Below are 15,329 nucleotides of genomic sequence, written 5' to 3' on the forward strand. Positions count from 1 at the left end.
GCGTCTGAAGTAAGTGACATATTTTACAATCATTACATACCAAAAGCATTTTTTTTAAATATTTCTTGAATAGCCTAAAACGGAAACCCCAGGACCAGCGACACCCGTAACGGTAAGTTTTGACGAAAATTAAAATTTGTACTTGCTTATGCTCACATATTGTAGCAAACGCATGTGTCTTCAGCACTCTTAGGTTTCTATTCGCGTCACATTCGGTATTATTATTATACATAAGATTTATGCGCGACAGTTCATTAGCTTCCTGAAGCCTGTCTTTCCTGTAGCAAGAAACACCAGTCTCTCAAGGTAAGCAAAATGCATATGCAACTCATTTAGCTGCTAGAACTATAGTAAACATTCAATAAGCAAAATGATTATTTTCGAAATGTGGCTTTATTCAACGTTCTTCTTATGAGGGGAGCGGGGCGACAGTATCATATGCACTTTATGTTGCATAATTAGAAGTGCAGTAGCATCAGGCACCGCTTAGTACAAAGAATAGAAAGAAAAGCAACATCAATAATGAATCTAGGCCTGCTTGATGAAATGGGTAATAAGAAGGCAGCTCAGTGTGTCAAGCTCCTTAGGCGAAGCTCCATAGAGAGTAATGTTTATCTCCAGCGTTAGTAAGCGGTCAAACGCTGACCTTAAATGACGTCACCCCCTTACGCCGGTACATTTCCACTAGTGGCAAAGGTCTTTCGCGTTCCCATGCGATTGGATGAATATTTGGAGTTATCGGGCTTCAGAACACATGGCATCTCCCTTGCGGAAGTGACTGTGGACCGTCAGAGTCATCGCGCTGTGTGGCACACACGATTCGTTTCATCCGACTAACCTGTCGAAAGCAAACATCACTGGGAAGGTCACGCGACCACGCTGTGGCAGGTCATTAGGTCAAACCGCATCAGGTGATGACAGGTGAAAGACATTTCGTCACTGACATTTTGTCACTTTCGCTTGCCACTTTGTTTGATTACAAGCCGTACGAGCTTCAGCGCAGCTGCAGCATACTTGCGGCGTTGCTATGACTTTTATGACGTTGCACTTTCCAGAAGCTACCGCATTTAAGAAAGTGACTTTAGCGTACAGACCACTTCGTTATAACGAGGGTTTAGGGTGCCCGAAGTATAGGGAGACGCCCACTGTGCCCATTCGCCCATTGCAGAGAGGGAAGAAGAAATCTTACTTATTTGTCTAATCTTTACTGACTTCAGTATTTCTCTGTAGCGTTTCCATAAAATATTTCGCTGAAAATCTTACTCAACTGAACTGATATAAAAACTGCGGCTTTCCTAAGAAAAAGTGTAGTATTAATGAACCGTACTCACATAAAAAGTACGTCAAATCAATACTGAAGAAACGTCGCCATGTTCGAAATTACAATTTCTTGCTTATCACTCTGCAGCCTGGAACGGGAGGCACTGAACATTCATCGGTGAGTACCCTAAAGTATCATATTGCATGCTCATATGAAATAGGTGAAATTCAGCAGCCAAGAGAAACATAAGACTTTGTGTACTGCAATTAGCTTTCAAAATTCAGCCCTGTAATATGTTCGTCTCCACTTTTGCGCAAGTCGCCGAATACCATTGTTTCGCGACATTTTGCTCTATTTTCTTTTTTCATCTATTTGTACATTTAGACAGAGTATTGAGAATTAAGTGCTGAAGAGGATTTGCTGTTCCAGATGGTGCGCTTGAGAAGCAATGCCAAATGCCACCACGTTTGCGGGTCTTGAAGAACTACATCAACTTGCCCGAAAGAATGGAAGCAATTGTACCTACATTTTATGTTAACACTAACATTGATGTGAACATTAACCGTCGTATTTGCTTAGTGGCTTTGGCGATGTGCTGCTAAGCACGAGTTCGAGGGATCAAATCACGGCCGCGGCGGCCATGTTTCAATGCGGGCTTGATGCGAAATGAGGGACGGTTTGGCTGCGCGCGCCGCGAAATATCGGGCGAAAGAACGTTTATTTTTTGGACAAATTAGCCATTTTCTTGCACCAAGTTAGGTAGGCAGACTCCCGCTGCCTCTGTAGCCAAGGTCGTTGTTATTCGCGCCACTTGGTCATACGAATCTTTCCTTTACACATCCCCCCTGACCACAATCCCAATTCAATCGCACGCCGACGTGGTTGGTCGCTGTAGGACGGTCTTCGCGGGTAGCACTGGCCGCGAGGAAGCGGCGTAGCAGGTCCTTCGCCAGGAGTTTCTTGCTCCCAGTGCCGTGGTCGGTGGCCGAGTGACATCCAATCAATCACATTTTCTTCGAAAAGCCCTCTCGCCAAGGTGTCCCGGCTGGTGGGGACTATGGGACGTATTGTTAGCTTTGCGAAGCGCTTCGTCATACAGTAGGGAAGAAGAGGCTGGAAGGACACTTCAGCTCCTGGCCGATCGTAACAGCGCGCGTTAAAGAACCCCAGGTGGTCGAATTTAATCTAGAGTCACCCAAAACGGCGTGCCTCTTAATCAGTTCGTAGTGTTGGTACGTAAAACACCAGAATTTAATTTACCTTCATGTAACTTCTAGAACTATATGTAGATGCCTTGTTGGCAATGAGGTTGTCAAAAAACAATTGTTTATATGCGATTCAACGTCTGTTCCTGGCTTAGGTATGCGCGTTTTGTAGGTTACCCTCAAGTCTTGTTTAGCGTGATTCCAGTGGTCGATTCATGATGGTGTTTTGCTGACAATGGGTTTTTGCCTCGCCATAATTCATCGCATGCGATCAGTTTCCATCTCTACGAAACCAATTGATGACACGAATTTCGAGGCAATTTAGTCTTTTGTTCTCTTTTTGTCTCCTTCGCCGCCAGAACAGGCCACACAAGAAAAAACTTAGACAAGCGGAAGACCCTTAATCACTGAGATCAAAATATGGGTATGACTACTTCAGCAATCCGTTGTCATATTAATACAGAAAACACGGCAAAACGGAAGAAAATAGGTCTAGATGAATAAGTGACTTTTATGATCCTAGTATGGTATATCCTAATATGATCGACTTATCGTAAGGGACCGCTGTGTCTGTACATAACTTGAATTTTTTTTACATTCACCGGGGATCGGTCTTATTTGGTAGCTTGAAATGACTAGACGGTGTTGCATTGAAATTTTGCTCACTAATTAGCTTTTCCTCCGTGAATAAAGGAATAGGCCAGCCTTGATAATGTCGGACTTATGTTTTGGAGATTTCCGGTAAGTGGCCTAGCTTGTTTAATATACCGTTGGCGTATCACTGCGTGTGTATCACATTGTAAATTTGTACACACTGAGTAGTTCAATAACTGTTTGGGTAAGGTGGTATTGTTTTCTGATAAATCACAGACGCATGCGAGCAGCTGAACGTGCTTGTTAAATGCTGCAAATGTTTATCGCGCATGAAAAATAATTTTTTATTCTTCCACTCTATCGATAGCCTGCAGCACCAACATCCCCGGCTCCATCCTCTGAAGGCGTAAGTTGTGAAATTATGTCTTTCTCATTGTGTAAAATTCATGAGCTTATGCTATGGCCGGACGGAGATGTTACCATAATAATTGAAAATTGGATCCTGGTTAGGCATGACAGAAATAAGCCTTTCTGTTTTGTATACAGAGGAAATCTGGCCTTAATCATGGCATCGGGAATATCTTCGTAAGGAACGCATGTGCTGCATGTGAACTTGTATAACCTAGCAGTCAAGCGCAGAGGGCATATTTTACAGTCAATTTATGTAAATGTACGAATAGGATTGTGCTAGTAGTATAAGATACAAAACTGGTGTCGTTCTGGAAATTCATTCCGTGGATACGCCTTTCAAATTCACCGGTTTCAATTCGTAAATTGCCATATGCGCCCTGAGGTAATTCATTAAGATATTAATTAGTGAATATTTCTTACTTTGGTGAATATGTCTTTCAATTTCTCGTTTAAGTAACGTCCGCCTCTCTGAAAAATCCAGCTCAAGGACTAAAATATGTTATCCGCAACAGGTGATGTTTTATATTCTGTAAAACCTAAATATTGTCACCCCGTGTACAAACATTGGAAGATAATACAAAAGGGAATGATTTCTTTTTTCACATAATGTCAATTTCAATATCGGGAACTTACTTGTTTCCTATTCCATACTGCCGTCCTTTCCTTAAGATCAAACCCATAATTTTCCATTCTATCGCTCGCAACTTTCTCCTGAGCGCTTCAGGTTGCTTGTGTCGTCCTTGTCGTTCGATTTTACGGTCAAAGTGCCAGCTTGTCAGTAAAATTGAGAGCATTGTGGGCGGTAATATAGGCAGGTTGATGCAGTAAAGTCATTGCATGTGTAGAGTACACGACTTCGCCCAGCTCATCCAGAAGAGGTGAATTCCCCAGACTCGTCTTCGTACTTTCGGCGAAAATCTTGGGATATTCTTTCTTGTACCATGATGAGCGTTTTATCATTAACGGACAGTGAAAACTGAGACGTCATGCTGAAAGACAAGCTTGGTTGTTTCTGAGCCAAATTTCTGCTTGAAATTACTAAAGTGTTTTAAAAGAGTGCACCATCGTGTGAACAACAGAATGCCATTATTTTGCGTAAGAAAGCATGCCTTGATTCTTACTTCGTAGCCTGGAAGTGGAAGCCCTGAAGGCACATCGGTGAGTAATATTCCGCATTACTTTGCATGCAAATTTGAATCAAGTCAAACTAACCTCTCAAACTTTGAGTGAGGAACTTAAATTCCTTGACGTTTTAGGTATTAATTTAGTCATATACATTTAATTTATTAGTTTTAACTGTAAGAAGTCCTGATGATTTTGTAAAATGCCTGTGAAAGGTCGAGGAATATGTTGTCTATCATCTGTCGACGGTTAGAAATCCTAAACATGAAATACACGAAGCATTCACGTTGAGCTTCACATCAGCGATTGCACTCGATCCAGCGTATGGATCGTATAGAAGAAATGTTCAAAGTTTACACGGGCCAAAAGTTTGTGAGGATAAATGGTCTCCTTGTAATTTGCAGAGAATGCTTCTGAGTGAAATTTGCATTAGCGAGCATTTATTTGTTATAACCTTTGTGTAGAACGCACCTTTCTTACTTACCAGTCACAAGGTAATGTGTCTGCTTGCACACATTGTTAAAAAGTACTAAACAATATTGTTCATGGGTAACGCTTATACTTTAAAGACTTAGAATTAGCGTCCTAAACGTTGGCGGATGAGGACAGCTTTGGAATATAAATACTTTTAGTAGCAGACGGATGCACAATGGCTAAGTAAATGTCGCATCATCAAAAGGTGGAAAATTAAAACTAACCGTGTTTGCAGAATTGCTCAAGGAACATACGAAAAATATTACATCCTAGTTTGTAGTAAAGCACATAATGTTGACATTTATTTAGAACCACATTAGAGTTTTTTTCGCTCAAGACAACTAATTATCAAGCTCTTGCATTTAGATTACCCCGACATGGTTTGTATCATAAACGGAGTCATAAACATCAATGTTCATGAAAACCACTTCACCTTCTTACAGTGTTGTGCATAAGAATTTGCTGTTGCGAATAGGAGCTGTATGCTGATGCCAATAATATCATCCACTTATGCTGCCATGAAAGGCCAAATGGCCGAAGAAGCGAGATAACTTCATGCATTTACTATTACACTTGATGAGAAGGGCCACTCGATGTTTGCAGTGATGCTGCCTACAAAAAGTAAAATAAAATTGAGCAACGAGATAAAAAAATTTCCCGCTTGTCATATCAGATACATTCACTTTTCCATCTGCAAAAGAGTGAGTCTCGAACAGGCGTAGCCCCTTCAATTGACATAGTGACGAACGATACGTCAGTGGAAGTTCGATAAGTTATCATGGTTTTATGGAAGGAGCACGCTAGTCTTGGTGGCTCTTGTTTAGTGACCTGTAGGTAATTTAGCAATCCAACAAAGTTACAGCGACACGAGTGTACACATTGCCTTAGTTCTGCACGACGCCAAAAAACAATGGCGAATGAAGCACTCGGCCACTTGCGCCTAACTGCAAAAAACGAAACAAAACAAAGAAAACACGCATTTTCTTGATCCGGAAGCAACCATGTGCCTCGATATGCTACAGAAATCAGAGTTGGGAAGGTGGTACGTCTTTTCCAAAACGCGCTGAGACACTAAATGCTCCTGAGGTCGGAAGGCTGCTAAATGAAGTAGTTGCTTTGAATGTTCTTCCCTATTACTGACTGACATGTTACAAACGTTAAAAAGCTGTTTTTTAAAATGCCAGAAGCAAGATCTTCATGCACGTGGGCAAAGGAACCTTCTTCTTGTGTTTTACATCGGGAAAATTGAGTTCGCTACCATAAACAGACAGGCTTTGCGTGGAAGGTTGCGATATTTGCACATCTAATTTTATGTGATTTCATGCCAATCAAAAAACACTTCAGGGTCGTTTTCGCCTCTGCGATGAGCAAATGGGTGATGTTGAAATGAGTGTTCGTTTTCTCTAAATCTATGGACAAGGATATAAAAGCATGCATTTCTGCAGGCGTTTTAAGTTTGGATATTTTACGTATTTGTTTCATATTTCGCTTTGAGGGTGATTGCACAGATTACGCACTATAACGGGTTCGGCCTCTAAGGAGAATATGCTTAAGAAACTGCGTTCGTGCATGCAAAGAACATCGAACATACACAAAAAGTGGTATCGGTCAAATGGGCGGTGCATCAATGACCGCATGCGTGAACGCTCAAACAATGATAAAAATGAGCTAGAGATAGTAAATCATCATTGCATTGCAATGAATGCGGCTGCAAGTCATTTTTTAAAGATTTGACCTTGTCAAACCACCACGGTAACCTCACATGCCTTACTTCTGACGCCTTACACATCCTTAATAGTGGCCAGGCATGTGTAAGCCTTCCATTCATTGCACTCTTTCCGAAGGAGATAGCCTTCCTCTCTCATTGATCACAATTTCTTGCCCCTGTGCATGGTACATTTTTGTTGCTTAATTTTATGCTTCGCGATAGAGGTAGAGCACACATATTCTGACTGAACGAATAAAGATCAATGGCTGCAATTACCTTTGCTGGCATTTGGTTACACAAGGGATGCACCGCAATATTTTGTTGTCTTTGTAACTGTTCAAGGAGCGAAAGATTTTATGCGTGCACAACGAAAAAAAAAATTGACTCGCGATTCCGACCCCGACAAAGTGTATGGCCAGCGAAGCTGTTAGAAAACCACTCAAATGTCGTCGATAGAGATAAGAAATGTTTTATTCTTCTGCCTAGTCTTAGCACGACACAATTGTGGAGCATTACGATTTTGCGCCCTTCGACGATGATCGTATTCACGCTGCTCTTCGGGAGCGTCAGTCTTGCGTGGCCGACCCATAGCGGTCTCGTAATGATCTGAATGAGTTGCTAGGCGGGCCACCCTCTTATATATGAAGTTTGGTGACACCGCTCATTGATTCGTATGCTGCGCTGTTGCCCCTTTCCCACCGGAGCCGCTTATACAACCGTAATCTTTACGGGGAAACACACGTGGGGGGAAGGAACTTGCCTCGCATTATTCACAGGCGCCTTATCATCCACTATGCGATTTTCGCCCTTGTTTTGTGCTTTTATCTATTGAAATCAATGCTGAGCTGTGTGTTGTATACCTGATTCCAAAGGAGATGCGCACTTCTTTCGGTCGAATTTTTTTTTTCCTGATAGACACAAAAAATTCCTACCAATTAAAGGCTAGCAGCTTCGCTGTAGAAAGAAAATTGTAGCAGATAAAAACTTCCACATTACTCAGAAATGTAAAAAAAATCTGTGCTATTGCCCGATAACTTCAAAACAGATTGCCAGGGGTCCCGGGTTTCTTAGAGTGATGAAAAAATTACGGTGGAAAGTTTGTGAGCGAAAACTACTCATGATACTATTTGGTATTTGTAGCCAGGAGGAAGAACGTCCGAGCACCCAGGCTCAATAACGGTAAGTTGGCCATCATAGCGTTTTGTTCCAAATAATTTACGACAAGAACAAATCGAGATGAAGGTGGCAAACGCTACTGGTACCCGGAAAAAACATTCCCAAGCGTAATAATTTTAGTGAACTAGGACTCGAATGTATTGTGCAGTATCACCGATGCGGAAATTAGATACTGACTCAAGTGGCAAACGTACTTGATGTTAGGTAAACGGTTGACGTTATCTCCTTTTTCTCACTCTACCATAAAACTCTATCATATCATTCTGTAGAAAATACTACTCTCCAACTTTCTAATTGCCTGCTGTTTCTTTTGCATTGAATATATATTGTTTAGAGACATCAAATCAATTTCATCTCTCACTTCCGACTACAACAGTTCGTATAATTTGATTAGAAGTACGAATCTGCCTTTTGTAGAGCTTCCATTATTAAGCTGTTTTCGCAGAAAGTCTCTGTAAAATCATTTCTGGCCTAAAAAGTGAGTGAAGAAAAGTGACATGCTGTTTCCGAAATTTGTGGTTTTTAGGTGCAAAGCAGCTCAGACTTGCCATTTCTTTTGACAAATTATAGTCTCATTCAACGTTGTTGCAGTGCAGACAGAGTGAAACGATTAGATAATCATAGCAAAGCACTATCTACAAAGTTTCAATGAAACAGTGCGCCCCCTGATTTGGCACAAACATGCTGATTTCTGAGGAGATAATTTCCTTGGAAAAGTGTCAGACAAGCTATGTTAAGGTAAAATGCCTTATTCAGAGTGTACAAAAATGTTAGACACTTTCTAACCCTCTTTTTGGGCCCGAAAGACTTCTGGTTGTCCTTGCAGATTCCACCGTTTGAAAACTGTCGGATGACAAATGAGAAGGCGTGCTTGGAATAGATCTTTAATGCGAACATGAATAGAAAAAAAAATTATAGAAATGAATTTCCGCCGGTGCCCATACTTCATCTGAAAGCCGCGCCAAGTTGCTATGGGTTAAAATGTTTATGCGGTATAAAACGCCAACTCATGATGTGTGATTTTAAATATTTTGATTGCATATTTAGACAAAAGAGGGATGCTCTGAAGGGCCAACAGAAAGCACGGTAGGTTTTTCCGTGAAATTTCCGTGAGTAGCGAATATTTTCCGCCATGTTCAACAAAACCTGATAGTAGGACTGCAGATAAAGCATCCAGTTATGCAACCTGACGAGCTCATATCGCTTAATTAAATACGTTCTTGAATAAGCGTGATACAGCACTACTAAGTATCAGAAAGTCAGTTTCAACAGGCATTAAACTATATTATAAACTAGCAAAGAATTAGCGCGGTGTACTATTTCTTATGAGGCAACATTGGTAAAACGTAATAGACAAGATATACATTTCACGCGGCTCGCGATAACTGCAAGCTGAAATATGAAAGTTGTTAGTGTGATAGTTGTTAACTCGCGGAGGTCATGGAAATCGCAGACGCTCCTTTCCAAATTCCGACAAGGTGTATGCGAAGTTTAAGGCTTACCATGTCTTAATATTTAAGGTGACATACGCGATTGTTGGCGTTGCATCTATAGTTTCGGTCTTACACCTAGCCGATATTCATATAGGTAGTGTATGCTAATATCATGAAACATTTGAAAACGATAGCCCCGTAATGAAAATGGCGTAAAATGCCTCGAATCGAAGGAAAGGTCCCGTAATTTGTAACAAATAATCATTTCTTTATCCTTCACCTTTACCCGTCACAAAAACGCACCCTCTCCTTCCGCTCTATCGAACAGAGTGGTCACCATACAAAACGTATAAAAATGAAACAAACAATTTGAAGTAAACACACTTTGCTACATTTTGCAGCACAGTGAAATTCAATATACATTTTTTTATTGCACATTGCCCGATTTTGTGCACCGCAAAACATTAATCTCTTTAAGTTGCTAGGAATGTGCTTGTTAGAACTGCAGTTCATCATCTGCTATCAAATATAACATCCAAGTGCAGCGTACATAACATTTCTACGACCTGATGTCAGTGCATCCAAAAATTGGTATAGCTATTTATCAACATTTTTAAGTGTCTTTGTCAGACATTAAAACGAACTCCGATATGTAGAGAAAGGTCATGTGTTTGCATTGTTCAATTTTTTCGAAATTCCTGTCATACTTATAAAATTATTATGGTAAGTTATGCGATATTAGAAGACTTGATTTTTGATTGCCCGAAATAAGTGTTTTTTTTTGCTGTCATAAGAATAATTACCATGCAATGCCTTTTTCTTTCACGTTATCACGCGTTCCCTACTGCCACTTTCTAGGCAATATAACTGGAATATTAACAAAAGTCAAGACAAAAATTTCATTGATCACAGCATTTTGCTGTAGCTTAGAATTTTTAATGATTTCTACTCCGTGTTGCGGTTGCGCTAGCTACCTGATTAGGTAAGTTAGTATAGCGACAAACCAAGAAGGACTTTTCTCACGCATTCACTCCCCGGACAAGGACACATATTTATAATGCAAGGTTTCCTTTCTAAGTACCCCGTATAGACTTTCTTTGTAGCTTTCTGCTACCACCGGATAAATGGCAGTTTTTTATGAACCTTACTCCATTTTTGCGCTGCCTAAGTGCTGATTCACCGTAAGAAGTTGATATTGACTTGTTCACATTTTTTTATTGGCGTGTAGAAAGGAAGAATCACACCGTCTGGACCAACCACGGGCTCGGTAAGTGTTGCAAGGCGTTTCTAAGGTTTCTGTCGCCTATTTTTATTGGGAACTGTTGTGATGTCGCAAAGCGGGTGCGGGTGAATGTAGCGGGGTGCATAATAAGCCTCTTGAGAATCGGGATACGTGTAACTGCCTAGGGCGAAGTGCTTATGCTGCAAACCTTGGCTAGTTCGAATGGGACTTTCCACGACCCAAGTTGTCTACTAGCTAGGACCACTGGACGTGTGCTCGGGGTCATGATGCCTTTGTTGTCGTTGCATTGTCATCATTCCTGTTTCATCAACAGACTCTCATCTTACCGTCGTCGTCACGGCATCCCCGTCATACAGTCGTCATGCATTCAATGCCTATTCGTCATCGAGATGCCGTCATCCTCATTCCATCGTCATCATTTTACCTTCGTCGTCATCATGTCCTCAGGCCATAATCACCACACTATTGCCCCTATGTCACCTCATACGGTCGTTTACCACCATCATCATTCTAGAAGCGTTATCCGAATGCTGTCTGCCATCATCGTCATTCTTCATTTGTCATTCAATCGATGTCATTTCCTCATCTGTTGTTCTATCGTCATCATGCTGTGATCATTCAATAGTGATCATTCAGCCGTTGTCTCACTCTCGTCGTCGTGACATAGTGGCTGTCATGCAGCCGTAGTCGCTGTCAAGCAACCGTCGTGGTCATGCCATCCGTCCTGCTTCGTCATCCGTCTGTCGTCCTTACATGGTCGTTATACATTCGCCGCCATGCCACTGTTCTGTTGCTGTCATCGCGACACTGTCGTCATACCTTGGCCGTAGTACCACCTTTGTCGTCCCATCAAGGTCATTCTTTATTCGTCATTCCATTGTCGCCACTGCGTCATAGCCATACACATGTCGGCATGCCGTGATGCTAATGGGCGACCTTGACAAGAGATTGCTATAGCAAAATGGGCCGATACAGGAGACGGCGCACAGGAGACCGTGTAGAATCAGAAATACCACTACAGGTTTTAAATAGGCGCTCTATAAGCTATGCAGCATGTCAATACATTGCTTGAATGCTAATTGAATTACTGGTTAACATCATCGGGAAATGATTGCTGCCGCATAATAATATATTAAACATCCTGAAGGTGCTGCATAATCGGACTAAGAAAATCGTTGAGCTGCTGGTTATGGGTGGAGGCACGCATCTCGTGCCTATATACGAAACATGTTGTTCTTCATGGTGTTTAGATATTCTGGGCAAAAATGATTAGGCGAACATTGCGTATGCATGAAATAGAGAATTCTCGCAACACATATCAAATGACGTTTCTGGGGAAAAAAAGCTAAAGCTTGCCAAGAAAACAACGGTTTGTGAGCTTCTAGTAACTCCATTAATGTTCGCTGTGTACCAAATGCTAATCTGTGACATACCAACACGGTAGGGAGGCGATGCGCGGGAATTCCACTATTGATGAGCCACGCAAAAGTTTAATCAAGCGTCGGTAACGCAGCTGATTAAAATATACATCCAAATTGTCAAAGAAGTCAGCAGAGAGCAAAGACGCCCTTCAGGTGACCTTGTTGGCTCCGTCAACACGTACTAGTCACTCCTGCAGAGCAAACATACTCGCACTTCAACGACGACTCCAAAGAGCTAAAGTTTCGTATTGGTCTCCGCCACTCACGATAAAGCATCGAGTACGAAAATGTAGGAAGGCTTTGTGAGAAAATACAATACGTGGAAAAAATAAAATTTTTCTAATGCAAGTTGCCTTAAAGTGTTTAACTAAAATGTCCTAAAAGGTTGTGGTCGGTTGTCATGCTGCGGCAGCATAGTAGTATTTTATTTCCTCTTCGACAGACCTTTAGCTGAGAAGCCACTGTTACCTTTGCCATAGGGGCTTTTCTGTTTCCAAATGCTCTATATGCTATGTGTTTCTGCGTTTGCAGAGTACAAACGATGTTTTTGTTCATTTTCATCATTACTATACAAATAAAGACCCGGTGACTCAAGTTGGTGGTAAAGAGGTTCACTTAAATGCGGCACATTCGCAGTCGTTCATCTGTAACTCCCGACTGCAGTGATCCGTACAAGTCTGTTAGGGAGAGGCATTTGTCATTTCCTAAGCTCCGAACATAAGGCGGTTCTTCGAAGTCAATATTGGGATAACTGTTTCTGGCTAGACAGGTGTGATGGGAAGTGACAAGCTGCTTGGAAAATCTTTGCTTTCTAAGTGGCAGATTTGTCGCTCAGATTTCCCGCTATTTGATTGGACAACTCATGTTCTTCATGAGTGTGCTTACGACACAGTAAAAGCGAAATAGTGGCATATCAACGTAATAGTATTGCAGTGGCTACCAAACTTCAGCGATATTTTGCACTTCTTAGATTGCTTCAAACGCAGTGGTTTAAAAACAGGAGGTAAGCTTCTAGAAATTATAGTGACCTTTCACTTCGCCAACGCGACGTACGCTCAAGTGGATGGGTGTATTTCCGAAGTTTCTAAGCAATGTCGTCTTGCCTGACACACCCGCACTGTCGCAATGTCGCAAGCCGCCTAGCACGTTCTTCGGGAGTCTCCCAGCAACGCCTAGCCCGCTCCTTTTGCCGGTCTTGTTCAGCTCGTGCCCTGTGCTAGCCGAAGACTTCGGGGCTGGTCGACTCGTGCTCGGCCTGTCACCACTTGCGTTGCTCCTCCATCCTTCTCGCTCACAGCGGGGCCTCTCGATCGCCAAACGACCCCGGTACATCCATGGCGCACACAGACCGTAGCAACTGTCAAGGAGATAAACCCAGCGCGCCTCCGTCTGCCCTTCTCCTCCGCGACGCTCCGGGCCCTTCCTCCCCCCTTCTGTGCGCGATCCTCCTCTCCACCTGAAGGCGTCCTGCTGGTCTGGTGTTCGCATATCTCTCCCAGTTCGGCGGCCTCCGACTTAATCTCGCCGATTTCGCAGACGGGGAATGCATGCTTGCCCGTGAAATTGTGTAATATGAACTTTGTTGAGCTAAAATGCCTTGTAGACACTCAGCTAAAATGCTACACTTCCTTTCCCTCTTCGTCAACAAGAAATCGTTCAGGTTCTCGGTACACGTTTCCCTTTTAGGTATTGTCGACTGACAAACGGGAAGGTGCCTTTGGTTATGGGAAAATATAATAAGGACGTGAATATAGACAGAAAATGTCTTGAGAATAAGCACAACCTGCACCCTCGCTTCATTTAAAAGCCGCACCAAATTTTGTGTTAAAAAGATGTCGTGTCTAACGAAAATTCATGATATGCTCTTTTTAATACTTTGATTTCATATTTAGCCAGGAGAAGGAAGCTCTGAAGGGCCAACAGAAAGCACGGTATGTTTTTTTTTATTTACTCTCTGAGAGGTGAACATTTTTCACCGTGCACAGCAAAACTGATGAAAGGAATGCAGCTAAACGCTACAGTTATGCATCGTTTATCGGCAAATACATTTTGGTATAAGCATGATAGAATGTACACAAGTATCACATAATCAGCTTGCACAAGCATTAAAGTGTAGCATAAACAAATAAAAGAAGTATGAGAGGTACAACATTTTGCCGGAGAACAACATTCATAATCTGTTATAGCCAAAGTAACGTATACATTCCGTGTAGCTCGCGATATTTGCAAGCGACAACATTGAAGTTGTAAGTGTGATAGCTCTTAAAAAGCGAAGGTCACGTAAAGCGCCGACTCTGTTTTCTAGAATTTGAAACAGGATTATGTAAAGCCTGACGCTTATCATGTCTTATTGGGTAATTCCTCATATTTCGCCTAATTTGGCATACATTCGAGATTATGTACGCTTATTTGTGTGTGTAGCTGAAATTTTACACAAATCCGATATCTATACATGGAATGTATGCTTATAACCTGGGACATTTTAAGAAGATAGGCACTTGTTGACCCACATGCTTCATTATAAATGTGACGAAATATCACGTTGAATCAAGCGAATTTTGTAGAAATGGGAAAATGTTGCTATTCCTCGTGCAAGTTGACTACAATTTAGATAAGTATTGGAACAATGAAATATGCACAAATAGTTTTATGCTTCAAGTTATCTATCCGATAAGTCATACTGTGCCCATCATTTGAGTGTTGTCAATGAATCATTTATATGGCACTTCCAGTACAGATCAGACAAGAATATAACTCCAAGGCACCTAAATTTGTCAAAAAAATTCTATAATATAGAGCTTTGCATTTTGCTTGGTTGGGGACGGATATTTAATTTTTGACGCAAATAAAACTATGTTAGTTTCCTTTATTTATTTGCATGCAGCTAGAGACCGAGCAACGGAGTAGTGATTACGTTGCTTCAATATAAAGTGATGCTTACTCCTGAACATCTTTACCAGGAAAAGAAATTTCTGGTATCATGTGCTTGGATGACAAATTTTCCTTTGGTATTATATTAGTAGATATAATATTGTTAAGGTATAGGTTAAAATATATGTAGAACAGTGCAACTTATAAACGTGGTTTACTGTTTTCTGTTAGTGAGTCAAACCTCCCGACGAAAGATTTTATTTGTGCTGTATGCTTTTATTTTGACGAAGGCAGCTCGCGTTTTTGATAACAGAAATAAAGTTTAAAATATAGTTTCAAATTATTCAATGAAGATAGCAGGACGAATGCAAAGAATCATTCTTTCCTTAGTTGACAACACGTATCACCTT

General features: G+C 41.5%; 1 protein-coding gene across 1 annotated transcript in view; it reads left to right on the plus strand.

Moving 5' to 3' along the window:
- The window catches only part of LOC142560631 (uncharacterized), a 223,655-nt gene that overhangs the window by 32,733 nt on the left and 175,593 nt on the right, over positions 1-15,329 (plus strand). The window contains exons 7-11 of the mRNA XM_075672856.1: positions 3,428-3,466; positions 4,600-4,629; positions 7,916-7,954; positions 8,999-9,037; positions 13,941-13,979. The gene's annotated coding sequence lies outside the window, so the exon portion shown is untranslated. The remainder of the gene's footprint in view (positions 1-3,427; positions 3,467-4,599; positions 4,630-7,915; positions 7,955-8,998; positions 9,038-13,940; positions 13,980-15,329) is intronic.

The sequence above is a fragment of the Dermacentor variabilis genome, chromosome 10 (assembly GCF_050947875.1).
Source record: "Dermacentor variabilis isolate Ectoservices chromosome 10, ASM5094787v1, whole genome shotgun sequence".
NCBI lineage: Eukaryota > Metazoa > Arthropoda > Arachnida > Ixodida > Ixodidae > Dermacentor > Dermacentor variabilis.